The following is a 25,013-nucleotide window of genomic DNA, read 5'->3' as shown; positions in this document are numbered from 1 at the left end:
GGTAAATTTCAGAATCACAGGGTAGGCTGTGATTTAGATGGGGTCCACAAGGATCATCAAGTTCATCTTCTGGTCCTGTAGAGCACCATTCCCAAGAGTCCCACATGCCTGAGAGCATTGTCCAAATATTTCTTAAACTCTGTCATGCTGGTGCTGTGACCATTTCCCTGGGGAGCCTGTTCTATTATCCAATCTCCCTCTGGGGGAAGAACTTTTTCCTAACATCCAATTTAAACATCCCCTGACACAGCTTCAGGTAATTCCCTCAGGTCCTGTCATTGGTCACCAGAGAGAAGATATCAGTGCCTGTCCCTTCTCTTCCCCTGATGAGGAAGTGTAGACTGCAATGAGGTCTGTCCTCAGTCTCCCCCAGGCTGGACAGACCAAATGACCTCAGCCCCGCCTCATACGGCTTCCCTGCCCTTCACTGCCCTTTGGATACTTTCTAAGAGTTTAATGTCTTTCTTATATTGTGGCACCCAGAACTGTCCCCAGCACTGGAGGTGAGGCTGGCCCAGCTCAGAGCAGAGGGGGCAATCCCCTCCCTTGCCCAGCTGGTGATGCTGTGCCTGATACCCCCTAGGACAGGGTTGTCCCTCCTGGCTGCCCAGGCACTGCTGGCTCATGTTAAACTCACCATTGAGCAGGACACTCAGGTTCCTTTGTTGTCACTGCTCTCCAGTATCTCATTTCCCAGTCTGTATGTTCATCCAGGGTTACCCCATCCTGGGTGCAGAATCCAACAGTTTGCCTTGTTGAACTTCATATGATTGGTGATTGCCCAGTACTCTAATGAAGAATGAAAAGCCCATAAAATTAATTTTTAATTTAAATTATTTTTTTCATATATATAGATATAGATAAATACAGATATAGATGTATATTATATAGGTATAGATATATATATAGATAGATAGATTATATAGATCAGATATGTATCAGGAGCATAGTACATGATATTTTGACATGTTATACAATCCCTTTATGCAGGCAGAGAGTGAAACAGATACCTCCCAGTGTAGCTAAGTTCAATTCTGTTCCTTCTCCTTATTCAATCATTTCTAATTACAATATTAAATAGTGAAAATTAATTAATTAAAATAATTAATTAAAATAATTAATTAAAATATTTCAATCTTTTCATTCCAACTTTCCATATAATCATAGCTAACGTGTGAAAAATGTTCACACTTTCATTTTTCACTTTATCATGAGTTTAATTGGAGGGAGTCACAAATGTGTTGTCCTCTACAATTTGCATGTTAAAATATGCTTGTTAAATAATAATAGATAAAGCTTCCCATTAATCAAAAAGGAGTCACTGTTCCAGCCACACTGTCCATGCGCACCAATCACTATGTGAATACCTGAAGTGTCAGGGAAACATCAAAGATTCATGAAATACAACAAACCAGGCTGTTTATCTTCATTGTGTACCTGGAAATATGATTTTAGAACCTTTATGATATAAGAACAGGTTTCTATAGTTTTTCCAGTTTTTTCTAGTTTTTCCAGAAAACTAGAAAGAACTGATACATCTCTGGAAAAGGGAATAAGTAATTTTAATAAATATTAGCAAATTCTGAAATTACACCCATAACAGCAATAGTTTTCTAAAAGATTTCTAAAAGAAGAGGTTTTGTAAGATTTATGGTGTACCTGAATACAAGATCTATTCAAGGCATATTATTCCATTGCTCTCTAAAAGTCTGAAAGACTGCTTTGAGTCTTGCTACAAGTAGAGAGAATAAAAAAGATATTATGAAACAAGCAAAAAAAAAAACAACAACCTACCACAGCCAAAACAACCCCACCAACAGAATGGACCACTTTTCTCTAGGAATTTCCTTTAGTATCCTGCACAAAACAAACCTGAAAATGTAAGCTCAGTTCAAGACAGAACTTATGCCTACCCAAAAGTATCATTTAACCACATTGGAGCCACCAAGTAGAACAAGGCAATCTCATGTGCATACTCCAGAGTCATCATTAGTATTATTTTTCTTTTATTAAATGCTTGTCTGCAGTAAAATGTCACTTTGCTGAGAGGAATGCCAGCTTTTCCTAGGATCTGGTGTTTCAAAATGCCTGCAAGCAAAATCAAGTCAAAGAAAATAGGGAATGATCTTTTGTCTTGTGCCTCCAGCACAAGTGCTTGTCACAGACAGTGAGCTGGTAGGATTCCCATACACTAATTTCCTCAGAGATGGCTGCTGGATAATACACTCTTACAAGGCAGCATGTCAACAAACATTTTAACTCTCCTGGAAAAGTCATGGTGGTTTTGCGCTGCAGACAGAAAATGCCAGTCTGGATCAGCTGGGATGCACAACTTCAGACAATTTGTGTGAGGCAATTTTACATATTACCCTATATTTGTCCTGGCTGACAAACTCAGTCTCTTTTTACAACAAGGTAACCCACCCAGCTGACCAATGGAGGCCAACTGATATAATATTTTGGACGTTGGTAAGGCTTATGGCACTGTCTGTCTCAGAATCCTTCTGGACAAAATGTCCAGCCCACAACTGGATTAACACATCCTGTGATGGGTGAGCAGTGGGCTCACGTGTAGGTCAAAAAGGATTGTAGTGAATGAGGTGACATCAGAATGGGGACCTGTCATTGGTGAGGTTCCACAGGGCCCCACCCTAGGGCCAATGATCTTCAATACCTTTATAAAAGACTCTGATGTCAGACTTGAGAAAAGGCTGTGTTGATGACACAAAATTGAGAGGAGCTCTTGACTCCCTCAGAGGCAGAGAATCCCTGCAGAAAGATCTAAACAAAGCAGGGGGCTGGGAAATCACTGACTATACAAAGCTTAACAAAGACACGTGCTGGACTCTGCACCTGGGATGGGTCAGTTCTGGACATACAGACAGAGAGGCTGGGGAATGAGATGCTGGAAAGTAGTGTGTGGAAGGGACATGGGGATACAGGTCAATGGAAAGTCTACAACTTTCTTATTAGGGGAAATGGAGAAAGACAGGCACTGATCTTTTCTCTCTGGTGATCAGTGACAGGACCTGAGGGAATTGCATGAAACAGTGCTGGGGTCATTAGGTTGGATACCAGGGAAGGGATTTTCACCCAGAAGGTGTTTGGTCACTGCAACAGGTTTCCCAGGGAAGTGGTCAAGGCACTAAATCTGTCAGACTTCAACAGCAGTTCAAATAATGCTCTCAGGCACATGACATTATTTTCAGATTTGTCCTGTACAAGACCAGGAGCTGAACTCGGTGATTTTTGCAGGTGCCTTAAACTTCAGGATATTCTATGATTCTACGACTTTTTATACTCCTTCAGAATTTAATGTGGGAACTTTACTATTGGGAATAAAGCAGAAGTTCCAAAACTTGCTGCTTCCTCCTCCCAGTTGGAAGTCGGCCACAAAGGTGGGGCATTACTCTCCTGTGAAAACTGTATTAAAAATGGGATATTAACTCAGATAAAAGAGATAAGACAATTAGGTGCCTAGTCTGAGAGATGTGTGGAGTACCCAATAGAGTTAAAAGCCTCTGTTCACTCTGTCCTCCCTTCATGAATTATGAATCCCATGGGATATATGTGCACCCAGAAACATATGAAGGGGCAACCTGTACCCTGCACCAACATCAGTGGATCTAGTTTTCTATGGGTTATCCCATAGAGACTAGTAAATATTTCTTCATATTGCAGCTTACCAAAAACTTTTAAGATATAACCATCACCCCAAGGAAGTTATGATGTATGGAGAGCACACATACACATCTAGAGGGAAAAATGAACACTAAATTTGAAATTCTTATTGAAAACAGTCTTACAGTTGCTTTACCAGGATGAGTAGCAGATATAAATAAGATTTTGATAACAAAATGTGGCATATATCCTTCCTTAACTAATATTATTTTGCATATCTGAGTAGCAGTTTTACAAGCTAAAAATTTGCTGTAAAATAATTTTTGTTGCAAAATCATGACCCCTCCTTGTAAAAAATTTACAAAATTCATAGTAGCACTGCAGCAAGAGCTGTCAGGTCAGTTTGTTTACAGGCTCTGTGAAGCGCTTCTCAGGTCTAATTTGCAAATATCTGCAACTATATATAAATGTGTTTTAGGATTTTTTTTATCCCACTATGACATGCCTATACTAGATTAAACACATTGAATTGATATACCTGGAACTTCCTATTACAGGGAATGCTCCAGAAAATAAGAAAATAAGGTTTCTGTGTTCAGAAAAGGATGGTGTTCTCTTCTTGCATTTCGGTTTGAATGCTTTTTACTTCTGACTACCAGAAAAGACACAAATATATTTAAAGAAAATTTTCTTCTAAGGAAAAGGCATAAACTTGAAAAATCTAAACAAATTTCTAAAAGCTTTTAGTGTAGGGAAAAAAAATCTCTGTGTGAGTTATACTATTACAATAACAAGTATTAGGAAATCTATAGCAAGATTATTTTAATTTCCATGTTAGTTTGAGAGATATTACTGATGCTTAAAGAGGCTGCTTGGAACAGAGGCTAGACAGTGTTAAAAGAATAAAGTAGATATTTATTAAAAGCCTTCCAAGGATACATCTTGGACAGTACAAGAGCCTGGCTGTGGCTCAAGATGGACACAACATGGACGACTGGTTATGAGTTTTCACACTTTTTAAAGTTTTTGTCTATTTACATGTCAGGGTTAATTGTCCAATTGGAGCTCCAGGTTAGGAAGTCCCATCCTCCCAGGTTGCTCTCCTCAATTCACTGTTGCTTATGCTTTTTGGGCCTGAAGCTGCAACCGTGTCCTTGGTTCTGAGGCTGGAAAAGGATTGTTTGGTCTGACTACCCTGTGAGGAGAACTTGCTAACACTTCATATAAAGTTCAGAGTTACCTACTAATGCAGTACAGGATCTGGAAAATACAAAAGCTAAAACTTGACTGACTGGGTTAAGGTCCATGCTGTTGCTGGCTATACTGACTACCACTGGTACACTACCAAAATGTCTAGGGCAAGCAGAGCCTAGACACAAACACATAACATTCCATGCATTTCCAGCAAAAACATGGGGAGACAAACTGCTTTTGGACACTCCCTTCAAACATCATCTCAAAAATATCCTAGCAATGATGTGGTGCTGTCTCAGAGATGCAAACAAGAAGGAGATCCATCTGCTTCTAAATTCTGAGGCATGATTTACCACATCACTTTTTGTATGCATTAAGTCTGGATTCTGGAATTTAAAACCTGTGTTTCTACACAGTAACTGTGACAGCAAGAAAAATATTTTTTTTTAAAGGAACTTGTGAATGTCATAACACCACAATTGTTATTGTATTGTTGTAATATTGTTGTGCCATTGCACACGCTGCTGGCAGAGAGGAGGCTGGAATGGCCTCTGTCTTGGATAGCCACAGGGGCTGCTGTCAGCAACGTGCCAGCTGACAGGTTTTAGTTGCAGCAGTGCCTGGAGACCTCATGGAGGTCACTGTTCATTGCTTTACTGATTGTATTTCATTTGATTACTAAGGCCCACTCTCTCTTCATTGTCTCCTGTTGTCTAGCCCACTTAAACACCCTGGTGTGGGCTGCGTACAGCACTTGCCTGGAAGCCTTCAAGGCCAGGTTGAATGGAAGGGCAGCCTGGTCTAGTGGAAGGTGTCCCTGCCTATGGCAGGAGGATTAGAAACAGGTGATCTTTAGGTGTTTTCCAGCTCAAGCCATTCTAGGACTGTGATTCTCACAGCACCCACACAGCAAAAAGCCTCTTGAATGTCATGGGGAAGTCAAGCCAGAGGGACTCTGAGAAAAAAGGTGTGTTTCAAGTGCACCAGTAAATAAATGTAAAACACAGAAACACTTTTTGAAGAGCACAGAGCTGCTCATTGCTGCTGGCCTGGCACGGTGGGACCACAGGCCTCCACAGTGGGTAGGGCCCCACACTGCAGCCTGATAGCAGTCCCTGATGGCCAGGGCAGCCCACCTAGGACACCATGGCCCAGGCCAAGCTCCCCAGCATGGCCTGACCCAGGGCTGGGGGGAGCCCAGCTGCCAGTCCACCCTGTCTCATGGGCTGGACCTGTATGCCCACAGTATGTCCTGCCTGGAAAGCCCCTTGGGTGGTCAGCTGCCTGGACCCACCCCCTCCCAGTTCCAGACACAAGGATCCAAACACAAAGAAAACTGATAATAAACTTGGACTTTTTAGTCCTCTCTAGTTTTTTGTACACCCATGTGTTTGGAAAGTTTTGCCTGCTATTCATAAAATCATCATTACAGTATACATCAAGCAGCTTTTCCAAAGAGTTAAGCATTCACACTCCTGTATGATAACAATCATATATAGTTGGAAAATTAAGACACTTTTTTATTCAGTTCTTCAGCTTTGTAGTCTTCCACTGAATGTGTGCCAATATGGTAACTTACCCTCTCAACCTTTTTAGCCAAGTCATGCCACACAGGAAAGAGCATCTGAAACGTCCACTGAAGAGCTGGAAATTGAATGCGGGCAGCAAATAACAATGATGACAAATTTGTCTTTTTGTTTATAAGTTGTAGTATACTGTTGTTTTCAAATACACGTTTCAGCACTGAATATATTAACATTTACTTAAGCAGGAGTCAGGAGTGAAAGTCATTAGTACCCTCTACTGGTTTACTTTATAGCAGCAGGTAATCTGTCTGTCTTGTCCTAGTGGCTTCTGTACAACTCATCTTCTTAATAGGATCTATGGCTAATTAAGAGAGATAATTATTCCTGAATAATTTACAAAAAAAAAAAAAAAAAAAGGAGGTGGAATTATAAAAATAAATTAAAACTTGGGCACAGTCTGATAGGTGGATTACTCAAAACAAAGCCCATCTTGGAGGCTGTTGCAAAGTCATACCAATCCAGCTGGTCATACCAGGAGAAAAGCTGACCACAGTCTCTCTGCTGCTTTAGAGGAATAGCGTGCCTGGACTTTTAACCTCCCTGCCATCAAGCCTTAAAAAAAAACCATTTAAACACTATGATCATTGTGATTTTCCCATTGACTGTCCATTAGCTTTGCTTGCTTTCTATAAAAACCAGTCTTGACCACGTAGAGGTAAGGATATCGATGCAATAGATAGAGGTGTGCAGAAAGCAGAGCCCCTAAAGTCACTGCTTGTATTGTAAAAACTACCTGCCAGCCAGCCAACTCACACCAAACCTGGGTGAACACATTGTCCAGCTCAATCCCTGCTTCAAGGCCCTAAATTAAAGAGTAGTGGCCTTTATTCTGTGGGCAAGGGTGCTGCATCAAGGTACAGAGAAGCACCTTTGAATCAGAATGTCACAACAGGAAATAAAAGACTGAAGAGAGCAGTGCTAAAAGCTAGTGGGGAAGATACACTGAGCATTTTGTGCTACATTTTCACAGGCTGGAGCATAAACAATCTCTGTTCTCTCCATTATTGGCTACAGAGGAAAAGCGTTTTCCAACTAACTAAATTACTTCTGGATGGTTTAACAAATCTGTGATGATAATCAAAAGGAAAGATTACATAACAGCCATCACTCTGTAACAAGAAATCACAACTTGTTATGATCCACTGAGCTCCTTTGAAATTTCCTGCTTGAGCCTTTTTCTAAGATGTCATTCACTCCTGGGTAGCAGCAAGCCAGATCAACAAAAGATTAAGTGATTGAGAACAAATACAGAAAAAAAATTTTAACTCCTAACATCCTTCAGCCTTCACAGGTAGGTAATTTTTTCACACAAGTGTTTAGAGAGGGTACAAAGAGGAGAATGAGAATGATCCAGTTTATTTAATATCTTAGCAAAAAGCTAATGTGCAGTACCTGCTGACAAAGTCCAGGGTAATGCCATAGACGAAACAACATTTTTAGCTTGTCAAGATCTTTCCATTTCCAAAGTAAGGCAGCAAAATTTTTAGTTTGTTAGAGAAACAGGCTTTAGGAGACAAGAAGTGCACTGCAGTGCAGGCAAGAGGAGATGCCTTCTATCTTTCTAGTCTGTGCATTTTATTTTAGAAACAAACCTTAAGCCTGAGTAGATCACAGATGAATTTCTGTTTTATTGTTATGTTTGTGTATTATTTATGTTAATGACAAAAGTACCTAAAGATTCCAAAGATAGTCAGCACACATATTTCTAGATACTGGGTAAGCACATTTAACCTAAAGCAAACTGATAAGCCTTAACAATTCATGATGAGTTCATATTTTGATACAAAAATAGCATAAATATCCACTGTTTCAGAAATATCAGAGGACACTTTTAGCAAAACTCTGAATTACACCCTAATCTTGTGCTAAACTGGTCTCTTAGTCAAGAGCTACTCTCCCTGCCTCAGATGGAATTGCATTATCTAGGTACTGGAGGGTAGACAGACATGAAGAAGGAATTCTATATCGGATGTGTGCTTGTCTATTCAGACACCCCCACAATCTAATGAGAGCTGAACTGCAAAGTATTTCTTAAGAGTAAGCAGGGGAAAAGAGATCTGAATGTAACTTGAAATAAGGAATTATTTTTTCTAATAGAGAACACATCTTTCATTAACCTGTTATGACCTAAGACTCTTTCTGAATACAATTTACATCTGCATATTTAGTTTGCTTCTTTGAGTCTGCAACTGCATTTCACATCATTTTGAAGTCCATGAAAAAGATCAATAAAATAAATTATTTTCTGAACGTCAAGAACTATAGTGACAGCTCTGTCATCTAAAAAGCTGTGGTCGCTATTTAAGAGTGCAAAGTTCTGCCTGTTTTTTACAAGTATTAAAGAAACTGGTTTCTTAGGGATTTTACAGTAGTGACCATAGCTTCCTTTATCATCTGTTATGCATGTGATTAAGTGTCTTGCTTACTGGTAAATTACAGAAGGTGAAAACATGAGAGAAAACAGATACAAAAACAGGACTGGGGACAGATTTTGAGCTTGTAGCATGAGTTACAGAAAGTAATTTTAAGGTGTGGAATACTATTCCCATTTAAAGATTAGATTTAAAGAATCCCAATTTAAAGAAATTCCAGTTTTAAATTCTTCCAACCTGCAGAGACATGTCTCATCTTCAGGAATATCTTCCAGTCATTACAACTGAAAAAATGCAATAAGAGGTATAAAATCCAAAAAACTCTTCAGCGAGGGGACGCCACCATTTGCAAGCCTTGCTATACCCACTAAACCACCTCCACATCAATTTCAGCATGCCATAACAAGTGGCTATGCATGATACCACCTACAACCTAATGTCATTGATCTAACAGGCATCTTAATTCATGATGAACACTATAGGCGTTCCTCCACTTTGCTTATTTTGATATAAAACTGTTTTTAGGGTGTGAATCTGAATTCAACCTTCTACAAAAGGCTGAGATTGACAAGACTTTTTGGAAGGAAGTTCTCCCTGCCACAATCCAGCAGGCCAGAGCATAAATCTGATCCAACTATGGGCCTGGTTTGGATCAAGATCTTGTAGAAATTTTCCACACCTCTGGACTGTGCCTGCATTTCACAGTAATATGGACTTCTTGTTTCTCTATTTCCCTGTTTCTCCACCTGAGGTTATTTTGCTTCACACAGCTAATGAGAATTTCCTAGGAAAATTGGTAGGAAGAGGAAGAGATAATACAGCTGTTAGAGCACTCATTAAGTTAGTCTAACCCTCAGCTCCATAAAATATTCATAGAAAATTAAATAACTTCACAGAAGGAAAAACACAAGCCTGGAATATCTAATAAAACTTTGTTCTATTATATCTCTCCTCCAGATCAGAAAATAAAGGCACTTTAGAATCTAGCCCATTAAATGTTCTATCCACTAGTTTAAACAAAATAACTTATGTATTTTGTTTTTTTTCTCATTACATGGGATTGACCCCAGCTTTAGGATAGGGTTTACCACTGAGTAGCATTAGATGTTTCCTTCTATTTTGGGCTTAACTAGCTAATTAACTGTGTAGAACAGGAATCACACTTTTATTCGCCTCCTTGGCATTCTCTGCTGATTAGGTAAGACAGCTCTTTACTTATATTGCTGCAGACTTGTCCAGGTACTGGGAATTGTGTCTAAATAACATGTAAAGACTCAATGATCTTAACATCAGTGTCATAACTCAAATAATAATTATAAAAATAACATAAAAATTGTAATTAAAATAAATTTTAATTCCTGAGCATATTCAGTTGGAAAATATTTGTAGGTCAAATATGTTTCAGCACAGTATTTAAGAAGATTATGTGAGATCAAATCAAGGAAGAGTAAATATCACAGCAGTCAAAATTTTTTTGTAGTTCTGCACAAATGAAGAAGTTGCATCCCACGTTGCTAAAATAGTTGTAATTAACCTTGAATCCAAATTTTAAAAAGGTGACCATTTAATTTATATAGCTTTTCATATGCAAAATATTGTGCAAACCCTTTATGATGAGGTGCAAATTTGGAATCAGGCCTTTAGGCAAAGTCCTGAAGAGAGGTACATTTCAGTTTATATAAAATTAATTTGAGGTAGAACTGAACAAATTCAATGTGAGACTACTACCCAAGGTGCTTAGTTAAAACTTAGTTAAAACTGTAAAACTTGTGGATTCAGTTATACATCTTCTTGCACACCAGAGCAGGAATTTCACACTCAAAGGCTCTCCCATTTTTGCCATGGTAGCAGTTAAGAATGAACTTGCCTAGAAAAACAGATTTAGAAAGTGTGCAAACCTTTTGTTGACAGGCTGTATTCTGTTTGATAAACAAATCAAAGGTTATACACACCGGTGATCCCACTTCACACACCATGTTGAGAGAACAAACCACCCTATAGTCCCAATATAAAGGATCCACACTGCATTACAAACATTTGAGATATGTGATTATTCTGACTCAAGCCATTTTTTATGGGTGCAAAAGGCAAATTGTTTGTGAGAGAAGGACTGGGGACAATATCACTGAGAATCAATCAAGAGAATTTGTCACCTGACTGTGGGGATTGCAAACGAGATCTGAGGAGCTTAAATCCAAGGTTCAGAAGCAATGACAGAGAAGGGCACTTGGCAAGAGGAAATATTTGAGGCAGAAAATGAGAGCACGAAGAAACGTGCAAACAGTTTAAATGCCTCTGTTCAAATAAGAAGCAGTGCAGCACAAGTTCAGCTGTTAAACCACTGCTTTTGCATAACATGAAGAATTCAGACAGCAGCTCACTGACACCCTGCCAGCACCAGCTGGGCATAAAAGCAGGAAGAAAATGAGTGATTGCACCACTGCAATCATACTGAAACATAAGAGGGCAGCCTCTATGGCTACCTGGCAGCAAAGTTGCACAAAGGCAGGTAAAATTCTGAAAAACTGATAATTTAGGACCTGAGCGTTCAGTAGCTGATTGAGCTAGGAGATTGAGTTAAAAATAAATAAATACAATAAAAAGTAAAATCCTGCAGAACACATTTAATCTGCATTTCAGATATTGGTGATAAGGTTTGGAAAACCAGCTAATTACCCTGTATAAAGTGCATGTTTTGACTTTGCATGTTGCAGGAGCTGGTTGCATGTACTGACTTTGGAAACAGTCCTTTCATTCCACTAGGCCCCACAGAGACATCTAGCTGCATGCATCGGCATTCATTCCTCTCTAAGAATTACTGAATCCAGGGAATTATACTTGCATGCTCAATAAAGGGCTGAACGTGTTCCATAAAGAGCATAGTGAAGATCCCAGATAGAATGAGCTCTCGTGCAGGTGGTATTACCCATATTACTTGCACGGTACAAGTGGCAGTGACAGGTAGGGTACAAAGAAATTGACTTGGTATCCAGGATAAACACCACATCTTTTTACTTGCAAATTGAAAGTGTTAGATACGGGAATCAGGAGTAAACAAGAAATTTCAGCTGTGTTTTTTAGGAGTAGATTGTTCTTTAGTTTTATTTTTTTCAATATTTTCTTATCTCATATATCTAGCCTGCCTTAAATGCGCAAAATATATCTGCATAAGAAAGATCTCCAATAGGAGATCTCACTTTGCACCTGATTATTTTTTCTCATGTCTGCAATTTTCTTATCACTCTGAGGCATTTTGGCAAGCAAAAGTGAGAACAGTAAAACTTTCTACATTCTATGTAGCATTTAAAATAGAAAGGTCTGGAGTCTTTCTCAGGCTGGTTTTCATCTTTCTCTTCTGATGTTCTGCCTCAAAGAGATGTTCTGCCTAGGTCTTACTCAGTCACATTAATTCAAAATTCATTCTCTCCCTATGGGAGATTTTCCTGACCATGTGTTTTTTGCTTTAGGTCAACAAGCAGGCTTGACAGAGTTGAAAGGTCAATGTCATCCCTGGCATATACAGTCACTGCACCAGCACATCTGCCAGTGTTGACACCAGAACTTGGATGGGCTATACTTGTCTACAAGACCTTTTTGACAAACCATCCCAAGAGTTGCCATCTTGTCAAGACAACCTTTTGCAATATTTAATAAACCAAGCCTTGGTTTTCATAATATGGAGAAAAGCTAATCAGTTAATCCTCACTCATGGAGATATTCTATGCCTCCTTTCACTAATGTGAGAAACTCAAGGCAAAAAAATTTCCATGTAAGGGGTAATGTAAGCATAATGGAATGGATCACCAAACATTTTATTTTCCTTTCTCATAACACTCAATTACAGCCATAAGGCTTGCAAGGTCCATGCATGCAAACCTCATTGAACAAGGCCAAGTGTAGGATACTGCACTGGGTTGGGGAAATTCCCAGCACAAAGGGAAGAAGGGAAGAAAGGGTGGAGAAAGGACTGAGAGCAGCCCTGTGAGAAGGTCCTGAGGGTGCTGGTGGGTGAGAGGCTGGACATGACCCAGCCATGGGCACTCCCAGCCCAGAGAGCCAAACGTGTCCTGGGCTGCATCCAAAGCAGTGTAGGCAGCAGGGGAGGGAGGGGATTCTGTCCCTCTGCTCTGCTCTGGTGAGACCCCACCTGGAACCCTGCATCCAGTTCTGGGGTACCAGCACAGGAGGGACATGGAGCTGTTGGAGTGAGTCCAGAGGAAGGACACAAAAGAGATCAGAGGAAGCACCCCTCCCGTGGAGGCCTGCTGGAAGAGAGATGAGGTTGTTCAGCCAGAAGAAAGGAAGACTCCTGGGAAAGACAGCAGCCTTTCAGTACCTAAAAGGGGTCTATAAGAGAGCTGGAGTAGGGTGTTTTATAAAGGCATGGAGCAATACAACAAAGCATAATGGCTTCAAACGGAAAGAAATTAAATTTAGCTCAACTGTTAGGAAGCAATTCTTTATTGTGAGAGTGGTGAAACACTAGCACAGGTTACCCAGGAAAGCTGCCCCCTGCTCATGGCAGGAGGGTTGAACTAGATGATCTTTAAGATCCATTTCAACCCAAAATATTCTATAATTTTATAGTCAGGAATGAAAAAAGAGACTGAGTCAATCTGATATTTTATCTTATTTTAAGCAGCCAGACTTCTAACTATAAAGAAAACAATACTGCTAGCAGCAGTGTGGTCAGGAGCAACAAGACTTTGTCATGCATCCAGCACCCACCCAGTCTTTGGATGACGATGGCAGGCCATTAACTTGGCAGCTCTGCACTCTTCTGCCCACCCTCTGGCAGCCATTTCCTCCATGACGGTGCTAAACCCAGTTGCTGTCATAATGACAAACTGGTCTTTATCCCCTTACCATGTCAGCTAACAAATCACAGAATGAAACTTTGGTAGCTGAAGTCTCCAAACCCAAAGAGTAATTATCATATTTTTCACAGAATGAGCTGTCAGAGCATTACCAACCCAGATGCTACTAGATTCCAAATTGCTTAGTGTATAATCTAAACTATATTGTTTGTGAAATACCTGAAGTACATTCTGCCGTACCTGTATTACATATGACAGCACAAGATTCGTCATGGACTGTAGAATTCCAGGTTTGCTGAGGTTTAAATTTTGCATACATGGTTAAGTTCTTTGCCAAAACAGAAACACAGTCAAATGTGGAGCTGTTTTGGAATGCTTTTGCTGTTTTCCTTGAGGAAATACAAATAGGTGTTGCAGACCAAAATACCTCTTAATGCAAGATGGATTGAGTAATCAAAGCAGTAGCACCTGGGCCCAGAACAGGCAGCTGGTCAGAGCATCTACCTGGACTTGGCAGGGCAGGATATGAATTCCTGGCCTTGGTCAAGAAGAGCAGGGTAACACCTGGGTTTCTCATATGCTACATTAGTCCTCTCTTTCAGACATCTTTTCTTCTATTTTTCTGCAGAAAAATATATCTTGGAAGACCAAGTTTTTATTTCAGTGTAAATTGTCTATAATCCCAGATTTCAAGATTTTATGGAGTAAGAAAACTCTTTACTGTCTAGGTTTTGTAGAAGATGATATACTTTCCCTGGGGTAGAATGAAAGTGTTTCAGTCTTAAGGAAAAAAAAAAGGTTTGGGATGGTTTGTAGGATCAAAATATTGTTTTATATTGGCTAGAGAACTCCCTGATTTATTGGTCTTAATTTCCTTAATTTCACACTGATTAGTCAGTCTTTTCAATGCTTCATCTCAAGATTGGAATTTAGAGAATAATTTGTAGTTCTTTTCAAGGTGGCAAGCGTACCAAGGAGTGATAGTTGAGTTTTCTGGAAATAAAATAATTTTAATTATTCAAAACAATTCCACTCAGTTTCAACCAGTCCAGATTTTCAAACTGTTCCATAGACATGCTTTTATATGCAGAAAGTAAATACATTATTTGTATGTGCATAACTTTGGCTCAGAGTACAAACCCCAGGGATAGTACGTAGCTCTGAATACACAGGTTACAAAAAATAATTTAATTTCTAAGCTTTTAAGGCTGTATTAGCTCCATATTAATTTTTTCTGCACTTCTGCTTCTCCAGATGTGGAAGCATAGGAAACACTCCAGGAGGAGTTTTGATGCCACCTGTCAGTATTAAGTGCTTTGAGCTGCAGCCACAAACTCTACTCCACAGGTAAAAGTCTGAAAACCTCTGTTTGTGTGTTTCAGGCACAAGAAAAAGTGGGTTTAGACTGGACAGTGCCAAGATATTCTGCATTATACATTTCTACTAAGGCTCAGCACAGCACAAGAAATGAAACCCAAGCAAGATAATATGTAGGGTGAACACAGTGATATGTAAGAGATGCAACTGTCAGCCGCTTAATGAGGTTGTTCCACGTACAATGATATGAAGGAATAAAACTCTATCTGAGCAGAACAGGCAGACTGCACACCAAATACTTGGCTGCATAATCAGCTGTCGTGGTAGTCTAGTGGCCAGAAGTCAAATGCCAAAATGAAATATGAGTAGAATATTGCCAACAGATCACTAATGTACAAGCATCAAATAATGGAGACTGAGGACTGTTTTGATACTCATTGTACTTAAAGACAGACACAGACTCATTCACAAATCATGGAAGAATGGCAGGCTATATCTGCAGCTGTGCTGCAGATACCTACAAGACTATCTTAGTGAAGAAAATTGTTCAAATATTTCAGTTCTCCCAAGAACACTGGTATTTGTGCTGTATAGTGTGATAAAAGTTTCATTTCTTACATGGGGAATAGACAATTTTTTACAAATTCCAAATATACCAAGCAGATTTCTAGGAAAACGTTTCCCTGATAACAATTCATTTGCCCATTCTGAACTGTGAGATTTGAATTCAAAAGTTTTTCTGCTCTGTCCAGCAGAGAAATAGACAGACCTTTCCAACCTTTTATTTAAAAAAGAACATCCCACATCCCAGCATCTGGAGCAATCATGTGTCCTTTAGCATACTCCCATTTAAGTTTGGTCATCTTTGTTGGTTTCAGCTGGGATGCAGTTAATTTTCTGCTGAGTGGGGCTGTTTTGGATTTGTGCTGAACACAGGGTTGATAACACAGAGATGTTTTTGCTATTGCTGAGCAGGGCTCACACAGAGCCAAGGCCTTTTCTGCTTTTAGCACTGCTATGCTAGGGAGGAAGTTGGGGTGCAAAGGAGGTTAAGAGGAGACACAGCCAGGACAGGTGACCCCAGCTGACCAATGGGATATTTGGTTGTGTGCACAGCTTTTGCTTCCTGTATTTAAAGTGTATTTATCTCAGCCCGTGAGTTTTCTGTCCTTTACCCTTCTGATTCTCTCCCCAGCCTTGCTTGTGGGGAGGGGAGGAGTGAGTGAGTGAGTGAGTGAGTGAGTGAGTGAGTGAGTGAGTGAGTGAGTGACTGACTGACTGACTGACTGACTGACTGACTGACTGACTGACTGAATGGGGCTGGGTTGCTGGCTGGGGTTAAATCATGGCAACTTCAAATTTTCTCACATACTCTCTATCATGGAGTGAGTTTCATTTAATATTTTCTTGTTAGAAGCACTTCAGTTTCTTCAGATAGTTATTTAATTGAGGTGAGAGTTGAATTTGAATGCTGCATATGAAATTCTGCTGCCTCTTTTTTTGTGATTGTAATACAAGACTACATCCAATGGATTTCCTTTCTGAAAGTGTAGTCACACCTGCTAAAGCCCCATGAAAATGCATTTTGTCAAAAATACTCATAAACCAACTCACACTTCCACTAATGTGTGCCTCACAAAGGTGTCTGAGATGCACAGTGGGAGCAAGACTTGACATGGAGAGACAATACTGGAGGAAAAAGAGACTCCAGTATATTCAGCAAGGTATTCTGATTCCTTTAAAGCAATTCCATCTTTTCTATTTTCCACTTAAAAGATGGGGTCAAAAATATGGAGACATTTCTCCCTTCAGTACCTTGCAGACATACTTAGGTATTGCTGATTGCTTCTTCTTCAAGAACTAAAGAAATATGGAAGGGTCCTCTGGGAATGAGTCTCTCTATTCCCTTATGAAAGATAACTATATGAAGCTTTTCACTTACAGAGAGACTTATATAAGGTATTTCACGGTGATTTTGAAAAGTCATGCTAAGAAATAATAATCCATGTGGTATTGGAGACCCACAGCCCCAGAAAAGAAGCAAAAAGGGATTCCCACAGGTTTTTTCCTGATTAGGGTCAAAACCCTAGAAATAAGTTAGTTATCTAAATCTCTTACACACACTGCTGAAGTGCAGATGATTTCCTTAGAAATAGTCCATGCTCATTCCCTCAAGTCTTCTTCAAGCTCTAAATTTAGAATCTTTTGCAACTGTAATACCATCTTTAAATAAAACTGGAAATCCCAAAAAGAAAATTTGAGGGCCAGGAGAGGGAGCTTTAGCATACGTCAAACGGCTCATAAGAGACATGAGGAACAAATGTGTGATTATGCTGGAATTTACAACAAAATATTCCCAAACTGAAAAAAGTGTTTTCGAGGGACTATGAAAAGTGTCATAAAAGCCCAGTAAAAGTTCTTCATTCTTTAGAGATGCCTGTGATTTTGTATTTTCCAACAAAACTGTGTTGACCAGTATTTTTGTCAGAAAACACACATCAAAAATTAGTGCATGGAAAATATTCTCCTATTTTTTCCTCCTCAGGATTCAAATTCCTGCACTTAAATTTTATTTTTTCAGTTTATTTTAAGGCTGTTTTAAGGCTGATTCTAGAAAGTCTATTTTGGCTGAAAGACATCCGTTTCCATAGCCTATGGATGATTCTGACTGTAAAAAGAAAAGAGACTGAAGTGAGAGAGACATTTCGTTCTTGACTGCACAAATAAGAAAATAGGACAAGAGACTTGTGTGGATGAGCAAGGAACTCCAGTCACTACTCAGGCATTAAGCAGCAAATACACAGGGGATGGACACCATCAGGCCACTTGGCATGAATATAGAGAATGTGCAAAGTGGAAATGAGACAAGGAATGTGGAATTTAATCTAGCCAAGGATGTCAAAGACAAGAAGAAACACATCAAACACATCAGCAGCAAAAGGAAAATAAAAGATAATGTGAGCCCATTACAAAATGGAAAGGGAACCCTGGTATCAGCAGACACAGAGAAGGCAAAGTTCCTAAATGCCTTCTTTGCCTCACTGACAGGTAGGAAGGAAGTGCAGAAATGTGGAAGGAAGTGTAGAAATGTGGAAGGAAGTGTGGAGGGAGGGAGGGAGGCAGGCAGGGAAAGAGGAAGGCAGGCAAGAAGGAAGGCAGGCAGGCAACTGAGGCGGGAAGGCAGGCAGGCAGGCAGGCAGGCAGGCAAGGCAGGCAAGGCAGGCAAGGCAGGCAAGGCAGGCAGGGAAGGCAGGCAAGGCAGGCAAGGCAGGAAGGCAGGAAGGCAGGGAGGCAGGGAGGGAGGGAGGGAGGGAGGGAGGGAGGGAGGGAGGGAGGAAGGGAGGAAGGGAGGGAGGGAGGAAGGGAGGGAGGGAGGAAGGGAGGGAGGGAGGAAGGGAGGGAGGGAGGGAGGGAAGGAGGGAGGGAGGGAGGGAGGGAGGGAGGGAGGGAGGGAGGGAGGGAGGGAGGGAGGGAGGGAGGAAGGGAGGAAGGGAGGAAGGGAGGAAGGGAGGAAGGGAGGAAGGGAGGAAGGGAGGAAGGGAGGAAGGGAGGAAGGGAGGAAGGGAGGAAGGGAGGAAGGGAGGAAGGGAGGAAGGGAGGAAGGGAGGAAGGGAGGAAAGGAAAGGAAAGGAAAGGAAAGGAAAGGAAAGGAAAGGAAAGGAAAGGAAAGGAAAGGAAAGGAAAGGAAAGGAAAGGAAAGGAAAGGAAAGGAAAGGAAAGGAAAGGAAAGGAAAGGAAAGGAAAGGAAAGGAAAGGAAAGGAAAGGAAAGGAAAGGAAAGGAAAGGAAAGGAAAGGAAAGGAAAGGAAAGGAAAGGAAAGGAAAGGAAAGGAAAGGAAAGGAAAGGAAAGGAAAGGAAAGGAAAGGAAAGGAAAGGAAAGGAAAGGAAAGGAAAGGAAAGGAAAGTTGTTTGAGGATTGCAAATGGCACCCCAGTCTTCAAAAATGACAAGGAGCCACAGGTACTACCAGTCAGTCAGCCTCACTTCAGCCCCTAGAAAGGAGTCAGAGCACCTCATTCTGGAGGCAATCTCTGTCCACATGGGTGACAAGAAGATGATCAGGAGCAATCAGCATGGATTCAACAAAGGTAAGTCATGTTTGACTAACCTGATTGCCTTCTAAATGAAACAACTACCTGGGTGGGTGAACCTGGGTGTGGAGAGTGTTGGATATTATCTACTTTGACTTCAGTAAGGCTTTCAACACTGTCTCCCACAACATCCTCAGAGGTACACTCAGGAAGTTTTGGCTGGATGAGTGGACAGGGAAGTGGATGGCAGATCACAGAGGGTTGTAACTAGTGTCACAGGATCTAGTTAGAGGTCTGTCATTAGTGGTGTCCCCCAAGGTTCCATAGTGGGATCCATTCATTGTTTACTTATTCATCAGTGACTTAGATGAAGGGACAGAGTAACATCTCAGTAAGTTTCCTGTTGACACAAAGCTGGGAGCAGTAGCCAGTATCCCAGAGGGCTGTGCAGCCCTTCAGAGGGACCTTGACAGGGAGGGAGATGGGCAGAGAAGAATTATTTGAAACTCAACAAAGGTAAAAGCAGGGTCCTGTACCTGGTGGGGAACAACCCCAGGCACCAGCAGAGGCTGGGGGTGACCTGCTGGGAAGCAGCTCTGTGGAGAAGGACCTGGGGTCCTGCTGGACAACAAGCTGTCCATGAGCCAGCAGTGTGTCCTGAGGGCCAAGAAGGCCAATGGGATTCTGGCATGCATTAGGAAGAGCAGATCAAGGGAGGTGATCCTGACCCTCTACTCAGCCCTGGTGAAGCCCATCTGGAGTGCTGTTGTATTCCAATTCTGGCCTTCTCAGTACAAGAGAGATATGGAGCTTCTGGAGGAGGTCCAGTGCAGGGCTACAAGGATAAATGATTAGATTTGGGAGCATGTCTCTTTTGAGGAAAGACAGAGAGAGCTGGGCCTGTTCAGCTGTGAGAAAAGACAACTGAGAGGGGAGCTGATCAATGATAGTATCTGAAGGAAGGATGCCAAGAGAATGGAGGTGCCAAGAGGATGGAGCCAGGCTCTGCTCAATGGTGCTGAGCAATAGGATGAGAGAGAGTGGGCAGAAACTGATGCACAGGAAGTTCCATCTGAAAACATGGAAGAGCGTTACTGCTCGTTACCAAGTACCAGAAAAGATTGTCCAGAGAGGATGTGGAGTCTCCCTTACTGGAGATGTTCAAGAACCATCTGGACACAGTCCTGTGCCACGTGCTCTAGGATGACTCTGCTTGAGCATGGAGACTGGACCAGATCTGAGGTCCCTTTCAATGTGACCCATTCTGTGATTGTTGTAATTTCAACAAAACCCAGTTCCAGAATATCACGTTGAAAGCCTTCCACAAAGGTGATACGAGATCAAACCATGAGAACCAATGGTATTCCCAAACGAAGGGAAGTGTTCAACAACAATGTGCCTAAGGAAATTCACAATGGGGGAAAAAAAAATAGATGTGTTTTTCCTAATGATTAAAGTTAAAACACTAATTAGAAGTCTTTCAAATTTTCTTACTAATAGGGGTATTAAGAATTATTAAGGTTGATATTAAGAAATATTAAGAATAATATTAATTATTATTAAGAATTATTAATGTTGATATTAAGAAATATTAAGAATAATATTAATATTAAGAAATATTAAGAATATTAAGGTTGATCTCCTGTTTCTTTCCTTCTGATGAGAGATAAATGCTGACTGCTTTTCTCAAGGTCTTACTTAGCTGCCAGAAATGAAATTCATGGAAATTATTCATACACACATTACGGATATGAAAGCAGGCCCTGCTAACAACTCCTTGGAGGAGGTCTCTCCAGAGACCTAAGTGATCATGATCTATCCCTTACATATATCTGGCTGACATTGTGCTCATAGATGGCAGTGGTGGGATAGATGTTGCTGGGGAAGCTGGCCAGTTACAATACAATCAGCGAGAAAAACACTTGATCTTGCAGATGTCAATTCAAAGAGAAACTAGATCAAGCCCAAAATGCAGGATTTTTCTTAATCACTTCACAAACCAGCTCCAACTGCTTTCCAAACTCATGGGCCTCCAGAAAGAGACACTAATCAAAATTACACTTTTGGCTTAAATTGTTAGAAAAACAGGATGCTCATCTTCTGGGGGGGAAAAAAAAGCAAACCACCTCCCTCTAGATTTGTATGTGTTCTCAGAAAAATACCATCAAATTCACTCAGCAGAAAAGAATAAACCAGTTTTGTTGTTTCTCACAGCTACTGTAAAATCTTATTCCTCTAGAAACCAGACACAAAATAACCAATACAAAAAACCGCTGCAGTCTGGAAAATACTGTAGGTTGATGGTTTGGTGGGACATTTATCCACAGGTGTATCATCTCTTGTTCAAGAATAAAACAGGCAGTAAAGAAGTACAGTTTGAAAAGCTTGCAAATGACTGTGTAATGCACTGGTCACTCTGGAAGACATTATGTTTGGGCCTGGAAAAATCTCAAACATCCCGATGTCATTCTTACTGTCAGTCAAATTACCACTCTCTATATGCAGACAGCAAGAGCTATTTACTCTGTTTAATTGTGTAGTTAATACCATACAAAAAGCATCAAATCTAACTTGGAAAACAGATGGAAAATATTTATATGCTTTGTATTTATAGTTTGTATCAGTGGCTGACTGTTTCATGATTTTATGATAACGTACTAAAATAATAACTATGATAAATGTAGGTCTTACTGTTAGCACTACTATTAGCAGTGTCAGAGAATTTCCATTCTTTTATTATCTTTTCAGTTAACTTGTCTCACATTATTTTGAAGATCCCAGGTTGAGCAGAAAAGCACAAAGAATAATTAAGTCTCCTAATCTTTGATGATACTCAGGATGAACAAAGCAGACCTTAATGTAGACAAAAAGCGCTATTTTGCAGCTTCTGTCATCCTAAAGATTTACAAAAATGCCTCAAATATCTTGAAAATACTCCCAGAATAACTATACAGTGTATTATTGAACACAATTTCTAAATTCAACACAAAAGTCTTTCTTGACTAGAGGAAAGAAAGGGATATTTTTCCTGTCTAAATGAGAAAATTGTAGGAGACAAAGGGACAGGTTATTATCTATATTTTGTCTTAAGATTCACATCACTGTGATCAAATTAATTCCTGATTTCACTGAAATCTCGGAAGGGATGAAAGTGGTGAATTTGGCAGTTTTTAAAGCTATCTTCCAGTAAAAATATTTTAAAAAATTAATCTTCCCTTTAACAAAAATAACACCTAAGACAAAATCAAAAGCAAAACAATTGCTACTTTTGCATTGCAACATCAGAGAATTATTCATGGCTATAATAAAATCCAAAATGCATCAATACTAACAAATCTATGAAAAATATTTCAAGATTAATTCAACATTGCTCTCATTTTACTACATTGCATGCATTAGAAGGAGCAATATAATACTTTCATCTGGAACAGATAAAGATGTACACTGACAGGCAGGATTCCTAAAATATTCACACCTTCACTCAGGTTACATACCGTGAGAGTTTATGAGTTCAATAAAATATTGTTTGCATGAAATTTATACTTAAGTAAATAATTAGGTAAATAGGTGTGAACTCGGGTATTCGATTTCAAGTGTGAATGCATGCCTGAATTTTTCCAGGCACAGTAAAGAGCCAACCCTCAAAAGCAAGCCATGAAAGGTAACAGGTATTTTGTAAACATCAATTTCACATCTTCCAGAGTTTCACAATTACAAACTTAATCTGGATTATGGAAAGTACAGAATATCTCCTAAATTGCTCCCAGATAAGTCAGTTCCATCAGCACCACTGACATCCACAAAACAATATTAATTTAAAGCAAGTGCTTCTGAAATTTCAATTTCCACAAAAACCCTTAACCCTAGTTACAGGAAATCTTTGGCAGAGAAATAGTGCCAGGAAAAAAACAAAAACAAACAAACAAACAAAAACCAAAACAAAACAAAACAAAAAAACCCATAAAAACAATATAAACCATTTTCAGTCATAAATTAATTTGCTTTTGATCATTTCAATACATTCAGCAAATAAATTTTAAGCAGTAATACAGGTGCAAACAACTAATACGAAGTAAGCAAACCCTTCCAGGCCTTCAAAAAATTTTGCTGACAAAGTCAGCATTTCCAGAAAAGTTAAAGGAGGGTTTCCATCCTTATCAATGTATAATTGCATCTTTACCCTATCTATGTGGAAAAAAATTTCCACCATTTGTTCTTTCAGAATTTTACCTCAGGACAGTCAGGAAGCCCAGGTCCTCAGATATGACTTGTCACAACGGGAAAGCTATGAATATACTAATGTTTTATTAACTTTGGGTTTGTGTAATACAAGGATATCAGCCCCTAAAATAGGATGCCTTTGCCACAGAATCCAGCCCAGAAACCAGACTTCAATCAATGCAAAGGATCTTATCAATTCAGCAATTTTCTACCCTTGAGGGAGGCCAGAGAAGAAAAACTCCTCCTCTCAGGAGCTGCTATCATCTCTCACACAGGACCAAACCAAAATGTAACCCAGGAGAGAATTTGTTGCCTGGTGGTTCCCCTGCTTCCCACGCACTAGGTGGACACAACTTCAAGAGAAGCTGTTCCTGCACACTGCTCATTTCTTCATCAGAACTCTGACATGACCACAGCAAAGGTGCTGAAGACCCCATCCCTTACCTTTAATAATGAAACAGGTTCACCTGGGCTCGTGAGGCGTGCACTCCACACTCTCAACCTGCTGACACAGACTTTTTAATTAAGCTGTGCTTAAAAAGATTGCACAGCTCAGTAAAATACATCCTGTCCACACACAGCCCAGATGATAGGCTCGCTTCTTTATCCTGTATTTACACTATGTGGAAATGTATTTTTGAGAGTGCAATCAATACCAGTCCTTTAGAATTTAGCTCTAATAGGGAGTATTATAGTGAAAAAAAAAAATCAGAAGATAATGGCATATTAAATCTTATCTCAGAAAAGCAGAATAGTGGTTTTATTAATGAAATATTGGAGCAGGAGGGCAGAAGGAACTACTGAAAGTTACTGCTATGATCCTATGTTCTATGCCATGGCAGAGGCCATGAACCTAAGGACTCGCTTTAATTAAAGAACATAAAAAAAACCCTAAATCTCAAACAAATTGGACAGAAAGTACCCTCTACTGGCTACTGCGTTGTTCCCTTACTTTATTGCTATTGGTGACAGTTTTAATTTTAAATCTGAATACATCTAATTTCAAATCCCAAAACTTGGGGTTTCCTTTATGTTCTCACATATTTCTTAGAAGATATCTGTCCTTTCTCAGATACCTGCAAATCACAATTAATTCTCTCACTTTTTTGCCAGCCAAATATTTCCTGCAGTCTCTCAATTTACAGCAAACTTTTTCCTTTCTTGACTCTTCACTGAATTTTCTCAGACTTGGCAACCTCTGTTTTAAATTTTGCACATTCAAAAATGATCCAACATTCTGAAAAAAGTAGCTCTAGAGCTCAATACAAAAGTAGCCTATCTTCTGGTTTTCTTTTCATACATCTCTGATACACTCTGCAGTTTAGTTCAAATAATTAGGGAAATGCAATCAAAGTTGTTAGTAATAATATGATGCAGAATCCAAATGAAGTGTTCTTCGTGGGCAGTTTTAAAATTATGGTTTACACCCTAGCCAATAACTTGTTCATTTTCAAGTATCACAGATTACAGTGAAAAGATAATGGGTCAAGAAAAAAAACTTAATCGAGTACTTTGAACTCCTAGTGTCTGGTTTGGTTTTGGATTTGGTTTTGGTTTTTTGAGGGGGAATGGGGGTCTGAAGTTTTTTGCAGTTTTGTGGAATTACTCTTACTAAGAAAAGAATGCAGCTATTCTCAAAAGATCTCTATTATTAACATATCACTCACAACCTTTATAAGATAGTCTGGGGCACTGTAATAGTAATGAAGAAAAACCTGCTGTATTGCATGCATGTGTGCTCAGCTGCAAGTGAGAAATAAAACAATCCTTAGAAATGCAAAAGCACAGAGGAAGTATTAAACAATCTGAGATTTTGAAGAGATTGTAAATAAATAAAATGGAAAATGGTTAGTC

The sequence above is a fragment of the Cyanistes caeruleus genome, chromosome Z (assembly GCF_971803275.1).
Source record: "Cyanistes caeruleus chromosome Z, bCyaCae1.hap1.1, whole genome shotgun sequence".
Lineage (NCBI taxonomy): Eukaryota > Metazoa > Chordata > Aves > Passeriformes > Paridae > Cyanistes > Cyanistes caeruleus.
This window is presented reverse-complemented; position numbering follows the sequence as displayed.